Source organism: Aegilops tauschii, chromosome 4, assembly GCF_002575655.3.
Source record: "Aegilops tauschii subsp. strangulata cultivar AL8/78 chromosome 4, Aet v6.0, whole genome shotgun sequence".
Lineage (NCBI taxonomy): Eukaryota > Viridiplantae > Streptophyta > Magnoliopsida > Poales > Poaceae > Aegilops > Aegilops tauschii.
The window spans coordinates 463118582-463135240 of NC_053038.3; positions in this window are offsets into that span (position 1 = coordinate 463118582).

The window sequence follows — 16659 nt, forward strand, 5'->3', positions numbered from 1 at the left end:
GAATCAAGTGATTATTATACCCAGACATTTTGAGTATATGCTCACTGACAGAACTATTCTCTTCCATCTTGCAGCTGTAGAACTTATTGGAGACTTCATATCTCTCAATCCGGGCATTTGCTTGAAATATTAACTTCAACTCCTGGAACATCTCATATGCTCCATGACGCTCAAAACGTCGTTGAAGACCCGGTTCTAAGCCGTAAAGCATGGCACACTAAACTATCGAGTAGTCATCAGCTTTGCTCTGCCAGACGTTCATAACTTCTGGTGTTGCTCTTGCAGGAGGCCTGGCACCTAGCGGTGCTTCCAGGACGTAATTCTTCTGTGCAGCAATGAGGATAATCCTCAAGTTACGGACCCAGTCCGTGTAATTGCTACCATCATCTTTCAACTTTGCTTTCTCAAGGAACGCATTAAAATTCAACTGAACAACAGCACGGGCCATTTATCTACAATTAACATAGACAAGCAAGATACTATCAGGTACTAAGTTCATGATAAATTCAAGTTCAATTAATCATATTACTTAAGAACTCCCACTTAGATAGACATCCCTCTCATCATCTAAGTGATTACGTGATCCAAATCAACTAAACCATGTCCGATCATCACGTGAGATGGAGTAGTTTCAATGGTGAACATCACTATGTTGATCATATCTACTCTATGATTCACGCTCGACCTTTCGGTCTCCGTGTTCCGAGGCCATATCTGCATATGCTAGGCTCGTCAAGTTTAACCTGAGTATTCCGCGTGTGCAACTGTTTTGCACCCGTTGTATTTGAACGTAGAGCCTATCACACCTGATCATCACGTGGTGTCTCAGCACGAAGAACTTTCGCAACGGTGCATACTCAGGGAGAACACTTTTATCTTGAAATTTTAGTGAGAGATCATCTTATAATGCTACCGTCAATCAAAGCAAGATAAGATGCATAAAAGATTAACATCACATGCAATCAATATAAGTGATATGATATGGCCATCATCATCTTGTGCTTGTGATCTCCATCTCCGAAGCACCGTCATGATCACCATCGTCACCGGCGCGACACCTTGATCTCCATCGTAGTATCGTTGTCGTCTCACCAACTTATTGCTTTTACGACTATCGCTACCGCTTAGTGATAAAGTAAAACAATTACATGGCGATTGCATTGCATACAATAAAGCGACAACCATATGGCTCCTGCCAGTTGCCGATAACTCGGTTACAAAACATGATCATCTCATACAATAAAATATAGCATCATGTCTTGACCATATCACATCACAACATGCCCTGCAAAAACAAGTTAGACGTCCTCTACTTTGTTGTTGCAAGTTTTACGTGGCTGCTACGGGCTTAGCAAGAACCGTTCTTACCTACGCATCAAAACCACAATGATAGTTTGTCAAGTTGGCGCTGTTTTAACCTTCGCAAGGACCGGGCGTAGCCATACTCGGTTCAGCTAAAGTGAGAGAGACAGACACCCGCCAGTCACCTTTAAGCAACTAGTGCTCTCAACGGTGAAACCAGTCTCGCGTAAGCGTAGGCGTAATGTCGGTCCGGGCCGCTTCATCTCAGAATACCGCTGAACCAAAGTATGACATGCTGGTAAGCAGTATGACTTATATCGCCCACAACTCACTTGTGTTCTACTCGTGCATAGCATCAACGCATAAAACCAGGCTCGGATGCCACTGTCGGGGAACGTAGTAATTTCAAAAAAATTCCTACGCACACGCAAGATCATGGTGATGCATAGCAACGAGAGGGGAGAGTGTTGTCCACGTACCCTCGTAGACCGAAAGCAGAAGCGTTATCACAACGCGGTTGATGTAGTCGTACGTCTTCACGATCCGACCGATCAAGTACCGAACGCACGGCACCTCCGAGTTCAGCACACGTTCAGCTCGATGACGTCCCTCAAACTCCGATCCAGCCGAGTGTTGAGGGAGAGTTTCGTCAGCACGACGACGTGGTGACGAAGATGATGTTCTACCGACGCAGGGCTTCGCCTAAGCTCCGCAACGATATTATCGAGGTGTAATATGGTGGAAGGGGGGCACCGCACACGGCTAAAATATCGTATATCAATTGTGTCTAGAGGTGCCCCCCTGCCCCCGTATATAAAGGAGCAAGGGGGAGGCCGGCTGCCCTTGGGGCACGCTAAGGAGAGGGGGGGAGTCCTCCTCCTAGTAGGAGTAGGACTCCCCTTTCCTAGTCCAACTAGGAAGAGAGAGGAGGAAGGAAAGAGAGGGAGAGGGAGAGGGAAAGAGGGGCCACGCCCCCCTCCCCTAGTCCAATTCGGACTCCTCATGGGAGGGGGCGCGCCACCTCCTGGCTGCTGCCCTCTCTCTCCCCTCAGGCCCACTAAGGCCCAATACTTCCCCGGGGGGTTCCGGTAACCCCTCCGGCAGTCCGGTTTTATCCGAAACTTCTCCGGAACACTTCTGGTGTCCAAATATAGTCGTCCAATATATCAATCTTTATGTCTCGACCATTTCGAGACTCCTCGTTATGTCCGTGATCACATCCGGGACTCCGAACAACCTTCGGTACATCAAAACATATAAACTCACAATATAACTGTCATTGTAACGTTAAGCGTGCGGACCCTACGGGTTCGAGAACTATGTAGACATGACCGAGACACCTCTCCAGTCAATAACCAATAGCGGAACCTGGATGCTCATATTGGTTCCTACATATTCTACGAAGATCTTTATCGGTCAGACCGCATAACAACATACGTTGTTCCCTCTGTCATCGGTATGTTACTTGCCCGAGATTCGATCGTCGGTATCTCGATACCTAGTTCAATTTCGTTACCGGCAAGTCTCTTTACTCGTTCCGTAATACATCATCCCGCAACTAACTCATTAGTCACAATGCTTGCAAGGCTTATAGTGATGTGCATTACCGAGTGGGCCCAGAGATACCTCTCCGACAATCGGAGTGACAAATCCTAATCTCGAAATACGCCAACCCAACAAGTACCTTTGGAGACACCTGTAGAGCACCTTTATAATCACCCAGTTACATTGTGACATTTGGTAGCACACAAAGTGTTCCTCCGGTAAACGGGAGTTGCATAATCTCATAGTCATAGGAACATGTATAAGTCATGAAGAAAGCAATAGCAACATACTAAACGATCGAGTGCTAAGCTAACGGAATGGGTCAAGTCAATCACGTCATTCTCCTAATGAGGTGATCCCGTTAATCAAATGACAACTCATGTCTATGGCTAGGAAACATAACCATCTTTGATTAACGAGCTAGTCAAGTAGAGGCATACTAGTGACACACTGTTTGTCTATGTATTCACACATGTATTATGTTTCCGGTTAATACAATTCTAGCATGAATAATAAACATTTATCATGATATAAGGAAATAAATAATACTTTATTATTGCCTCTAGGGCATATTTCCTTCAGAACCTTCTAACATCAAAGGAAGATGCTTCATGGCTACCTCATCATTTCCACCACTGATCTGAACAGCCACTCGGTAATCCTCCAGCCAAGTGTCAGGCTTGGACTCACCGGTAAACTTGCTAACCCCGGTCGCCAACCTGAAGTTGGGAGGGATCTCAGCAGCTCTGATGGCTCTGCTAAAACATTCGGGACCTGAGACATGTACTCTGCTCCCAGTCGGACGATCTCTGCCAAGACCTTCTCTGTGAGCTCTGTATCTATCAACCAGACCTTGAACGAGAATTGATCTTGCATCAAAACCTGGCTCTCTAGGGTCGACTGGAATTCTCCGCTCGCCACTTTGCGGGCGCCTGTCATCATATTGCCGGGGCACATATGATCCACTCCTCAGAGGAGGGGAAGGCACTCGACGGTGATCATCACGGCCGAGTCGGTGATCATACTGCTCGTGATTTTGACCCACGTATTGCTCGTGGCGACGCCCACGTCCCTCATGCCTCAGGGGCGATCTTGGGCTGTGTGCTGACTGAAATGTATCAGCCATTACAGACCTGCTATGGATTCTGTTAAGCGACTGAGATACTGCTGTATTCTGCTCTCCCGCTGCCCTGAGCAGGGCCCTGATCTGCATCAAACCTCTTCCAGCCTCCGACTGAGACGGCTGAATGGACTCTGCTATACGGGCAACAGCTGTGAGATTCTGAATCGGAGTGCGGTTGTGACGCCCCCGATTCAATCGTACACTAATCATACACGCAAACGTGTACGATCAAGATCAGGGACTCACGGGAAGATATCACAACACAACTCTAAAAATAAAATAAGTCATACAAGCATCATAATACAAGACAGGGGCCTCGAGGGCTCGAATACAAGTGCTCGATCATAGACGAGTCAGCGGAAGCAACAATATCTGAGTACAGACATAAGTTAAACAAGTTGCCATAAGATGGCTAGCACAAACTGGGATACAGATCGAAAGAGGTGCTGGCCTCCTGCCTGGCATCCTCCTAAACTACTCCTGGTCGTCGTCAGCAGCCTCCACATAGTAGTAGGCACCTCCGGTGTACTAGGAGTCGTCATCGACGGTGGCGTCCGGCTCCTGGGCTCCAGCATCTGGTTGCGACAACCAGAGAGAAAGGAAAGGGGGAAAAGGGGGAGAAAGCAACCGTGAGTACTCATCCAAAGTACTCGCAAGCAAGGAGCTACACTACATATGCATGGGTATATGTGTAAGGGCCATATCGGTGGACTGAACTGCAGAATGACAGAATAAGAGCGGGAAAGCTAGTCCTGTCGAAGACTACACTTCTGGCCACCTCCATCTTGCAGCATGTACGAGAGAATAGATGGTAAGTTCACCAAGTAGCATCGCATAGCATAATCCTACCCGGCGATCCCCTCCTCGTCGCCCTGTTAGAGAGCGATCACCGGGTTATATCTGGCACTTGGAAGGGTGTGTTTTATTAAGTATCCAGTTCTAGTTGTCATAAGGTCAAGGTACAACTCCGGGTCATCCTTTTACCGAGGGACACGGCTATTCGAATAGATAAACTTCCCTGCAGGGGTGCACCACATAACCCAACACGCTCGATCCCATTTGGCCGGACACACTTTCCTGGGTCATGCCCGGCCTCGGAAGATCAACACGTGGCAGCCCCACCTAGGCACAACATAGAGGTCAGCACGCCGGTCTAAATCCTATGGCGCAGGGGTCTGGGCCCATCGCCCATTGCACACCTGCACATTGCATGGGCGGCCGGAAGCAGACCTAGCCTAGCAGGCGTTCCAGTCCAATCCGGCGCGCGCCGCTCAGTCGCTGACGTCACGAAGGCTTCAGCTGATACCACGACGCCGAGTGCCCATAACTGTTCCCGCGTATTTGGTTAGTGCGTATAGGCCAGTGGCCAGACTCAGATCAAATACCAAGATCTCGTTAAGCGTGTTATTATGAAGTAACCGCGAACGCCGACCAGGGCCAGGCCCACCTCTCTCCTAGGTGGTCTCAACCTGCCCTGTCGCTCCGCCACAAAGTAACAGTCGGGGGCCGCCGGGAACCCAGGCCCACCTCTACCGGGATGGAGCCACCTGCCCCTTCAGCCCCCATCTCCGAACAATATCATAAGTAATGTAACAGTATAAAGTATATAGCATATGCCCGTGATCACCTCCCGAGTGATCACGGCCCAGTAGTATAGCATGGCAGACGGACAAGAGGGTAGGGCCACTGATGGAACACTAGCATCCTATACTAAGCAGTAGGATAGCAGGTAAGGGTAACAACTGTAGCAACAATGACAGGCTATGCATCAGAATAGGATTAACCGAAAGCAGTAACATGCTACACTACTCTAATGCAAGCAGTATAGAGAAGGAATAGGCGATATCTGGTGATCAGGGGGGGCTTGCCTAGTTGCTCTCGCAAGTAGGGGTCGTCAACAACGTAGTCGGTCGGGGCACCAGCAGCGTCGTCGGTCTCGTAGTCTACCGGAGAGAAGAGGGGGAAGAAACAATGAATACAATGCAAACAGATGCATAATGATGCATGACAAAGCAAACATCGGTGTTAGGTGTGCCCTAACGCGGTAAGAGGTGATACCGGCGAAGGGGGCAAACATCTGGGAAAGTATCCCCGGTGTTTCGCGTTTTCGGACAGATGAACCGGAGGGGGACAGTTGCGTGTTCGATATGCTAGGGATGTGTGGCGGGCGAACGGGCTGCGTAACCGGATTTGTCTCGTCGTTCTAAGCAACTTTCATGTACAAAGTATTTTGATCTGAGCTACGGTTTATTTTATATTAATTTTAAAAGATTTAAACCAATTTTAGGATTTATTTAATTATTTTAAATTAACATTATCCAGAACAGTGTATGCTGATATCATCATGACGTCAGCACTCAACAGAACATTGACTGGGTCAAACTAACCTGTAGGTCCCGCATGTCATTGACTGATTAACTAACTAACAGATTATTTAGATTAGTTAGCTAATTAGATTATCTAACACTGATTAATTAAGTTAATTAATTAATCCTTTTCTCTTTCTTTTTTTGGGGCTGGGCCCGTTCGGCCAGTGGCATAGGGCCATTGCGGGCGTGCGGGCACCAGCGGTGCGGTTACGGGCGCACCCGTGCGGGGCCGAGCCTGACCGGGAAGGCGAGGCGAGGCCACCGGGGAGCGGCGGTGCTTGGCCGGCGTGGGCGACAGCCAGCGGGAGCGACGACCAGCGGGGGTGGACCCGGGCGGCGCCACATGGGGGAAAGCGGAACGGCGGACGGCGGCGGCCACTACAGGCAGTGTGCGGCCACGGGGAGCAGGGGGCCGGGCGGCGCGCCGGCGTGGAGGAGGGCGCGGTCACCGTGGCGCTGGTTGTGGCGAGCGCGAGCGAGGTGCCAGTGCGGGCCGCAGAGCACGGCGACGCGAGAGCAGCGCATGAGAGGCTGCGGGCAAGGCGAGGGGCCGAGCGGGAGCGCGGCGAGGTCGACGGGTGGGTCAGAGGGCGGCAGCGCGGTGGGGTAGAGCAGCAGCAGAGGGCCGACCACGGCGCGGGTGCAGCGTGTGCGGGCTGTAGCAGCGGAGGGCGAGTGCGGCCTGGAGCGGGCGGGCACGGCGTCGGGCGCGGCGGACGGCGTTCGATAGGGGGAGAGGGGAAGAGGAGGCCGAGGGCCTTACCGTACGGTGTAGGGACAATGGCAGCGGGGCTCGCGGAGGAGGTCGAGGATGATGGCGACGACGGAGAGGACGGTGATGACGGAGAGGACGGCGACGAGGTTTCCGGGCGGCGGCGGTGCTCCAGCGACGACGGGGTCCAGCGGCGTCGGAGGCGGTGACAGTGAGCGCCGGCGACAGGGTTGGGGCGCCGTGCCCGAACCAGTTCGGGCAGAGGAGGGTGTGAGGAGCGAGGGAAGTGGGGTTTTTCGCCCCGATCCAGATTGGATCGGGAGGGGGGAGAGGGAGTGGCGACGTGGGGGGGGAGTGGGAGCGATAGTGGCTAGGGTTTCGGGGCAGGGGGGTTATGGAGTGAGGGGGCCGGCCTGGGCCTGGCCTGGCTAGCCGCTGGGTCGGTTGGCCCAGTGGGGGGGTTCTGTTTTATTTTATTTTATTTTTTTGTATTTTCCTTTTCTTTTATTTATTTCACTTTTCTATTTTTGTATTTATTTTATTTAGTAAATCCTTTTACAAAAATATAACGCCCGCTCCTAAATTAGCATTTTAACATAGGCCACTTCCTCAACAAACTTGGTGATCCAAAGAACTAGTTTAATATTTGTTTAGTATTTAAAAGCATTTAAATAATTGTTTTGCCGTTGTTTTATCTAGTATAGTGCATTTAAACATTTTATTTAAATATGGGTTCTTCACTATAATTACCTATGCAATATTTGTCACAACGCGAACATTTTGGTTTTAACATTTGAAAACTTTTGTTCTTTTCCTTTAAATGCTATTTGAATTTGGGTCGATTTTGAACTAACGCGAATTTAACAATAGTAACCATGGTGACGTGGCATCATTAATGTGGGATTACTGTAACCTAATTATCCGGGCGTCACAATTCTCCTCCACTACAAGAAATCTCGTCCCGAGATTTAGGAGGTAGAGAAAGGGGGAAAGATTTGGTTACGAAATTCTAACGGATCTTCTCGGTCTTGGTTGCTCTTCTCGAAAAGGTCGATCCACTACGTTGATGTCTTCATTTCTCTGCTCCAGGTCATCATGATGAAGCCGGCATCCTTTTCTTCAGGATCTCCATCGTACTTACAGAAAAGATAAGGGAGGGAGACTCGGGAAGGACAGAGCTCAACACATGCTAGGTACCTGGGGGCTATCTCAGTGAACAAGGCATAGAGGCATCTCTCGAGTTGAAATTCAAGAGATTCATCGAGAGCAAGGTAAGAAGGTGCACTAAGAAATTTCAAGCGGATAGGCAATCGTTTGTTGCCTGAAACAGAGTGTGAAAGGTGTTCAGAGCAATGAACAAAAATGTTGCATCCGATACCGGAATGAAATATGGCAGGGAAATTAGCTTTTGAATTACATACGAAACCAAGCATAAGGGATAACTTTGGCAACATGGGGTGTATAAGAGAGTCAGGTTTCGATCCTGTGGAACTGTGGGTTATGGGCCCATCATGTGGGTTAAAAGTAGAAGGAGCGGTGACATCTTGCACGATCATGATAGCAAGGCATGTCGGAGAATAGACTGTCAGTTATGTTGGCAACAACATTGGTACCAAGGGCGAGGGTCGAAGAGAACCATTTTCCTGCTCATTGAAATGAGGCGGACCAATAGGCAAAGTTCTCATCCATCGATGGTTACCGAAATGTCATCAACATTAGTAACAGGGTCTTGTCAATAGAATTGTACACCGAGGTGTTTACATAAGCAGGAGAATATTACTGCTTAGATCATATAGATCACAAGAAAGGTTAAACCAAACAATGGAAACTAAAATATGGTTATGAGATTAAACAGAACAATGGAAGGGAAAATGTGTTTAAGCACATTTTTCAGGGGTATATCCTTTCCAAGGACAAGCAGAGCATGATATCGGTGAGAGGATATAAGGTAGAAAACACTTTAGTTAAGGGGAGATAAATTTCATGACATTACCCATACAACGGTGTTTGGATAATTGAGCAAGAAACTTTTAACATTGTGCTTTAAATGTTCTTGTTGAAAATCGAAGTACCACAGACATGCTTCGAGATAGCATTGACATGTTCTTCAAGCAAAGGTCGGACTTTGGGTACTCAAGGGATTCATCAGGAACAACTTATAGTATAAGTCTTACAATTTCCTCATGAAAGAATGGGTAATATTGCTAAAGTGGATACTATAACAATAGGTCCTCCGGTCAAGTGTGCTAGGCATGACATCACCTTACCGGGTCATATAAATACCAATGTTATAACTCTTGAAAATATGCTCCAACCATCATATCTGACCGAGATTCAGATATGATTGGTGTCAGGGTACCTCAGAGTCAGGATGCCTGAGAACAGAAAGGTGCGACACAAATTGTCGAGATGACATTGTAAGATTCTCGGTGAAATGAACTATGGAAGCGAGTTCCGAAACAAGAGTTCATCATTTAAACCAAGGAGAGGATGAGGAGGTAGCTGATGAACTCAGCGATGACTCACTGAGATTAACAAAAGATGGATCTCCACAATAATGTGAACAAGGAGATAACAATTGTCAGATCAAATGATATAATGATGTATGTTCGAGAAAAACATCCACAATTAAACATTGGTTGATAGGTGCACCCGAAATATGGGATGGGTTGCACGATAAATGTTAGAACGACGACTTAATGAAACAGAATCAATCGACCATTCACTTCAAAGCAATAGGGTTGCTAGAAGTTTTGAAGTCGCACATCATAGTTCAATTGTCGGTTTTCCGGTTAGAAACAACACGTTGACCAAGGAATGAACGGATATGGCAAGAAGTATCACATGTATCAAGATCTCTTAAGAGGTGATGAAATTCTCACGACTTTCTTGACATGAAAGATGGTAATACTTCCAAGGTAAAGAAGAACAAATGGTGGGTAGCAAGGATCTCAAGGTATAACACAAAACATGAACAAGTTTGTGTTGAGAGGGAAATCAAGAATGTTGTCGATGTTAACACAAATCATCGAGGGGGCAAGCATGCAATTTCTCATCAGGAACTCAATGTACGTCTCGGAAGAAGTTAAAATGTTGACGATGATCACGACACATTTATCGAGAGGTTTCAAGAAGATGTAATCGATCGGCGACGACATCACACCAAGGGAATGGTGAAGCAAAAGGTTACTGGAACCATGGGTACGACACAAACTCAAAATCAAGTTTGCAATTCAAGGCAAAATGATATGACGAGGGAGATTGACGTAAGATTAGCTCACCATCGAAATTTGTGCTCTGGGAAGAAGGACCAAGTAGCACAATTAAAATTAGCACGGTACTGATGTAGCCGAACAGGCTAGGAATGACGTGATCGGGTACAAACTCGTAAGTAAAGAAGATTACTAAAAGTTGTTGAACCGTAGTGCGGACTCGGTTCAGTTATCGGTGTCTTTGAGTGTTTAATAACTCAAAGCCCGTGAAAAATTGGAATCAGTGAGAATGTAGTACTTGATGGAGAACTCATAAGAAGTTATGCAGTCCCGTGATGATCTCGAGATGCCAGGGTGTAATACTCGACGAAAGATCAAAGTAAAGGTTGGACAGGTGTATTGATCCACAGAAGACAAGTGCTTAAACTTGCCCGAGAAATGGGATCAAAGAAGAACATATGGTCGGAACCACGATTGCAAAGGATCAATTCATCGATACCAAGGATATTATATCAAGGAAATAGTTATTATTACAAGAAGCTTCCATGATAGGCTACATCGTGTCCATGGGCATGAACACAAAGTTCAAGGTCGACTCCCACTTCTTCAATGCATAATCTTTCATTCACTTCTCGCGTTCGATGAAGTTGTAGTGTTGAAATTTTATCTGGCAAAATACCAGAAGAGTATGACTCATGAAAACTTTCGAGTTCACACATATTAAGGAAGGCATAGGTTCAACCTATCAGGGCATCGTGGAAACATATACCACAAGCTTCAATAGTAAATACCACCAGCTCGAAAGCAGAGCATGGTTGGCCAAATCAAGGAATAGGATTTACCAATGGCATTATGTATCAGGGAAAGAATTTCCAAAGGGATTGAATATGAAGGACGTTGTCGGATAAAACTCATCAAAGGATCCGGTGGTCCACGAGGGACCTGATGTGAGCAACGGTACTCAACCAGAAGAAGAAAGAATGCAAGGGGATCAGATTATAGAAACAACTGACTAATTCAAAGCTCAAATGTAATGGAATTACGATTCCCAAATAAGGGGATCAAAAGCAGAGGCTTTAACCAAAGACAAGTTGAATAGGCATTGATCGACAATCAATCAAGGTTTGATTTGTCGACACCAGCTCATGTCCAGGGTGACGTGTGAGCCGAAGGCAAGAATTCTAATTTGTGATTTATGATTGCGAGCATTCACAACATATCGAATCAAATCAAAATTACGATGTCAAAGGATGCTAATGAACATGCTAGACATATGGTAGTAACCATAATGTAAGCAGGTAAGGAGGAACAAGAGTATTAGGCTACTGAGGATTTTCGGAAGATCGAATAGCATTCCAAAGAATTTTGTGAAACACATGAACAACTTTGGACGAACGGATACTCGGCAAGCGCGAGTAATTATCCGTAGGGGTATTCATGCGGCAAGGAACTGCAGGGCAGTAAGCATAAAGAATTCTCGGAATATCAGAGAGTATTTCAGGACATCTTGTAATAACAAGAACAACTGGGGATGACAATATGAACGACAGGTGTAGTAGTTATCCAGAGGGATTTATCGATGGAAGTGAATTGCAAAAGTGATGGCACATAGTCTCGAGAGCACATCGTAGAGTATCTTCGAAATCTTCTGGTGCAGCAGGCGATCATATGGAATTCTCCGGGTGAAAGTGATAACGAGATCCTAATGTTAGATTTAGCAAAATTCATTTTTAACCCGAATAGAAGAGAGATCAGAGTCCCGGAGTAAGGATCGAGGAGTAAAAGATCCTAATACCACACAATGGCGACGTGGGCCCATGGGCCGCACAACCATGTTAGTAAAACAGTTTTCATCGACTAGACTCAACTTCGGCCAAGGAGTGTGGAAGGGGGATTCCTACAGGCAGTCGGCTCTGATACCAACTTGTGACGCCCCCGATTCAATCGTACACTAATCATACACGCAAACGTGTATGATCAAGATCAGGGACTCACGGGAAGATATCACAACACAACTCTCAAAGTAAAATAAGTCATACAAGCATCATAATACAAGCCAGGGGCCTCGAGGGCTCGAATACAAGTGCTCGATCATAGACGAGTCAGCGGAAGCAACAATATCTGAGTACAGACATAAGTTAAACAAGTTGTCATAAGATGGCTAGCACAAACTGGGATACAGATCGAAAGAGGCGCATGCCTCCTGCCTGGGATCCTCCTAAACTACTCCTGGTCGTCGTCAGCGGCCTCCACGTAGTAGTAGGCACCTCCGGTGTAGTAGGAGTCGTCGTCGACGGTGGCGTCTGGCTCCTGGGCTCCAGCATCTGGTTGCGACAACCAGAGAGAAAGGAAAGGGGGAGAAAGCAACCGTGAGTACTCATCCAAAGTACTCGCAAGCAAGGAGCTACACTGCATATGCATGGGTATATGTGTAAGGGCCATATCGGTGGACTGAACTGCAGAATGCCAGAATAAGAGGGGGTAGCTAATCCTGTCGAAGACTACGCTTCTGGCCACCTCCATCTTGCAGCATGTAGGAGAGAATAGATGGTAAGTTCACCAAGTAGCATCGCATAGCATAATCCTACCCGGCGATCCCCTCCTCGTCGCCCTGTTAGAGAGCGATCACCGGGTTATATCTGGCACTTGGAAGGGTGTGTTTTATTAAGTATCCAGTTCTAGTTGTCATAAGGTCAAGGTACAACTCCGGGTCGTCCTTTTACCGAGGGACACAACTATTGGAATAGATAAACTTCCCTGCATGGGTGCACCACATAACCCAACACGCTCGATCCCATTTGGCCGGACACACTTTCCTGGGTCATGCCCGGCCTCGGAAGATCAACACGTTGCAGCCCCACCTAGGCACAACAGAGAGGTCAGCACGCCGGTCTAAATCCTATGGCGCAGGGGTCTGGGCCCATCGCCCATTGCACACCTGCACGTTGCGTGGGCGGCCGGAAGCAGACCTAGCCTAGCAGGCGTTCCAGTCCAATCCGGCGCGCGCCGCTCAGTCGCTGACGTCACGAAGGCTTCGGCTGATACCACGACGCCGAGTGCCCATAACTGTTCCCGCGTAGTTGGTTAGTGCGTATAGGCCAGTGGCCAGTCTCAGATCAAATACCAAGATCTCGTTAAGCGTGTTATTATGAAGTAACCGCGAACGCCGACCAGGGCCAGGCCCACCTCTTTCCTAGGTGGTCTCAACCTGCCCTGTCGCTCCGCCACAACGTAACAGTCGGGGGCCGTCGGGAACCCAGGCCCACCTCTACCGGGATGGAGCCACCTGCCCCTTCAGCCCCCATCTCCGAACAGTATCATAAGTAATGTAACAGTATAAAGTATATAGCATATGCCCGTGATCACCTCCCGAGTGATCACGGCCCAGTAGTATAGCATGGCAGACGGACAAGAGTGTAGGGCCTCTGATGGAACACTAGCATCCTATACTAAGCAGTAGGATAGCAGGTAAGGGTAACAACTGTAGCAACAATGACAGGCTATGCATCAGAATGGGATTAACCGAAAGCAGTAACATGCTACACTACTCTAATGCAAGCAGTATAGAGAAGGAATAGGCGATATCTGGTGATCAAGGGGGGGGACTTGCCTGGTTGCTCTGGCAAGTAGGGGTCGTCAACAACGTAGCCGGTCGGGGCACCAGCAGCGGCGTCGGTCTCGTAGTCTACCATAGAGAAGAGGGGGAAGAAACAATGAATACAATGCAAACAGATGCATAATGATGCATGACAAAGCAAACAGCGGTGTTAGGTGTGCCCTAACGCGGTAAGAGGTGATACCGGCGAAGGGGGAAAACATCCGAGAAAGTATCCCCGGTGTTTTGCGTTTTCGGACAGATGAACCGGAGGGGGAAAGTTGTGTGTTCGATATGCTAGGGATGTGTGGCGGGCGAACGGGCTGCGTAACCGGATTCGTCTCGTCGTTCTAAGCAACTTTCATGTACAAAGTATTTTGATCTGAGCTACGGTTTATTTTATATTAATTTTAAAAGATTTAAACCAATTTTAGGATTTATTTAATTATTTTAAATTAACATTATATAGAACAGTGTATGCTGACATCATCATGACGTCAGCAGTCAATAGAACGTTGACTGGGTCAAACTAACGTGTAGGTACCGCATGTCATTGACTGATTAATTAACTAACAGATAATTTAGCTTAGTTAGCTAATTAGATTGTCTAACACTGGTTAATTAGGTTAATTTAATTAAGTTAATTAATTAATCCTTTTAATCCTTTTTTTATTTCCGTTTTGGGGCTGGGCCCGTTCGGTCTGTGGCCTAGGGCCATTGCGGGCGTGCGGGCACCAGCGATGCGGTTACGGGCGCACCCGTGCGGGGCCGAGCCCGACCGGGAAGGCGAGGCGAGGCCACCGGGGAGCGGCGACGCTTGGCCGGCGTGGGCGACAGCCAGCGGGAGCGACGACCAGCGGGGGTGGACCCGGGCGGCGCCGCATGGGGGGAAGCGGAACGGCGGACGACGGCGGCCACTTCAGGCAGTGTGCGGCCACGGGGAGCAGGGGGCCGGGCGCGTGCCGGCGTGGAGGAGGGCACGGTCACCGTGGCGCTGATTGTGGCGAGCGCGAGCGAGGTGCCAGTGCGGGCCGCAGAGCACGACGACGCGAGAGCAGCGCACGAGAGGCTGCAGGCAAGGCCAAGGGCCGATCGGGAGCGCGGCGAGGTCAACGGGTGGGGAAGAGGGCGGCAGCGCGGTGGGGTAGAGCGGCAGCAGAGGGCCGACCATGGCGCAGGTGCAGCGCGTGCGGGCTGTAGCGGCGGAGGGCGAGTGCGGCCTGGAGCGGGCGGGCACGGCGTCGGGCGCGGCGGACGGCGTTCGACAGGGGGAGAGGGGAAGAGGAGGCCGAGGGCCTCACCGTACGGTGTAGGGACAATGGCAGCGGGGCTCGGGGAGGAGGTCGAGGATGATGGCGACGACGGAGAGGACGGTGACGACGGAGAGGACGACGACGAGGTTTCCGGGCGGCGGCGGTGCTCCAGCGACGACGGGGTCCAGCGGCGTCGGAGGCGGTGACGGTGAGCGCCGGCGACGGGGTTGGGGCACCGTGCCCGAACCAGTTCGGGCAGAGGGGGGTGTGAGGAGCGAGGGGAGTGGGGTTTTTCGCCCCGATCCAGATTGGATCGGGAGGGGGGAGAGGGAGTGGCGACGTGGGGGGGGGGGGGTGGGAGCGATAGTGGCTAGGGTTTCGGGGCAGGGGGGTTATGGAGTGAGGGGGCCGGCCTGGGCCTGGCCTGGCTAGCAGCTGGGTCGGTTGGCCCAGTGGGGGGGTTCTGTTTTATTTTATTTTATTTGTATTTTCTTTTTCTTTTATTTATTTCACTTTTCTGTTTTTGTATTTATTTTAGTTAGTAAATCCTTTTACAAAAATATAACGCCCGCTCCTAAATTAGCATTTTAACATAGGCCACTTCCTCAACAAACTTGGTGATCCAAAGAACTAGTTTAATATTTGTTTAGTATTTAAAAGCATTTAAATAATTGTTTTGCCGCTGTTTTATCTACTATAGTGCATTTAAACATTTTATTTAAATATGGGTTCTTCACTATAATTACCTATGCAATATTTGTCACAACCCGAACATTTTGGTTTTAACATTTGAAAACTTTTGTTCTTTGCCTTTAAATACTATTTGAATTTGGATCGATTTTGAACTAACGCGAATTTAACAACAGTAACCATGGTGACGTGGCATCATTAATCTGGGATTACTGTAGCCTAATTATCCGGGCGTCACAACGGTATACCTGGGGTTCAGGCGGGAACAATTGTCGCTGCCGTCGACTGGACTCAGGGATACGCTGCCGAGCACGCTCGTCGAGTGCATGCTGGAGGTTCTCCAGTCGAGTAAAGCTCATAAATACTTTGGCTCACCTTGTGTCGAATCAATAAATTTGGATAAAATACTAGCCTCGAAGATTGTCGCGATTGTCATGGTTCTAAGTGTGACGGTAGAATGGGGGGTAGGTATGAGGAGGCAAGATCCTAGCTACGATGAGGTTGTGCACGCAAGATTTATGAGTTCAGGCCCTTCCCGGAGGAAGTAACAGCCCTACGTCTCGGTGCCCGGAGGCTTGGTCGATTGGATTATGCGTGAAGTTACAGGGGGTGCGAACCCTTGTGCCTGAGGAGGGGGGGTGGCTTATATAGGGTTTGCCAGACCCCTTCGGCCCTCAGTTACACAGGGTTCAATGTACATAAAGGTAGGAACGTTACTGGTAACGCTAGCATTAAAGTTACATAAATGACCATTAAGACTACGGAGTGAACGCCCGACCGTTGTCATTCAGAGTGACTTTAGACCTTCTGTTCCCCGAGTGTATTCTGGTATGGTCGAATGGAATTGGGATATCCGAC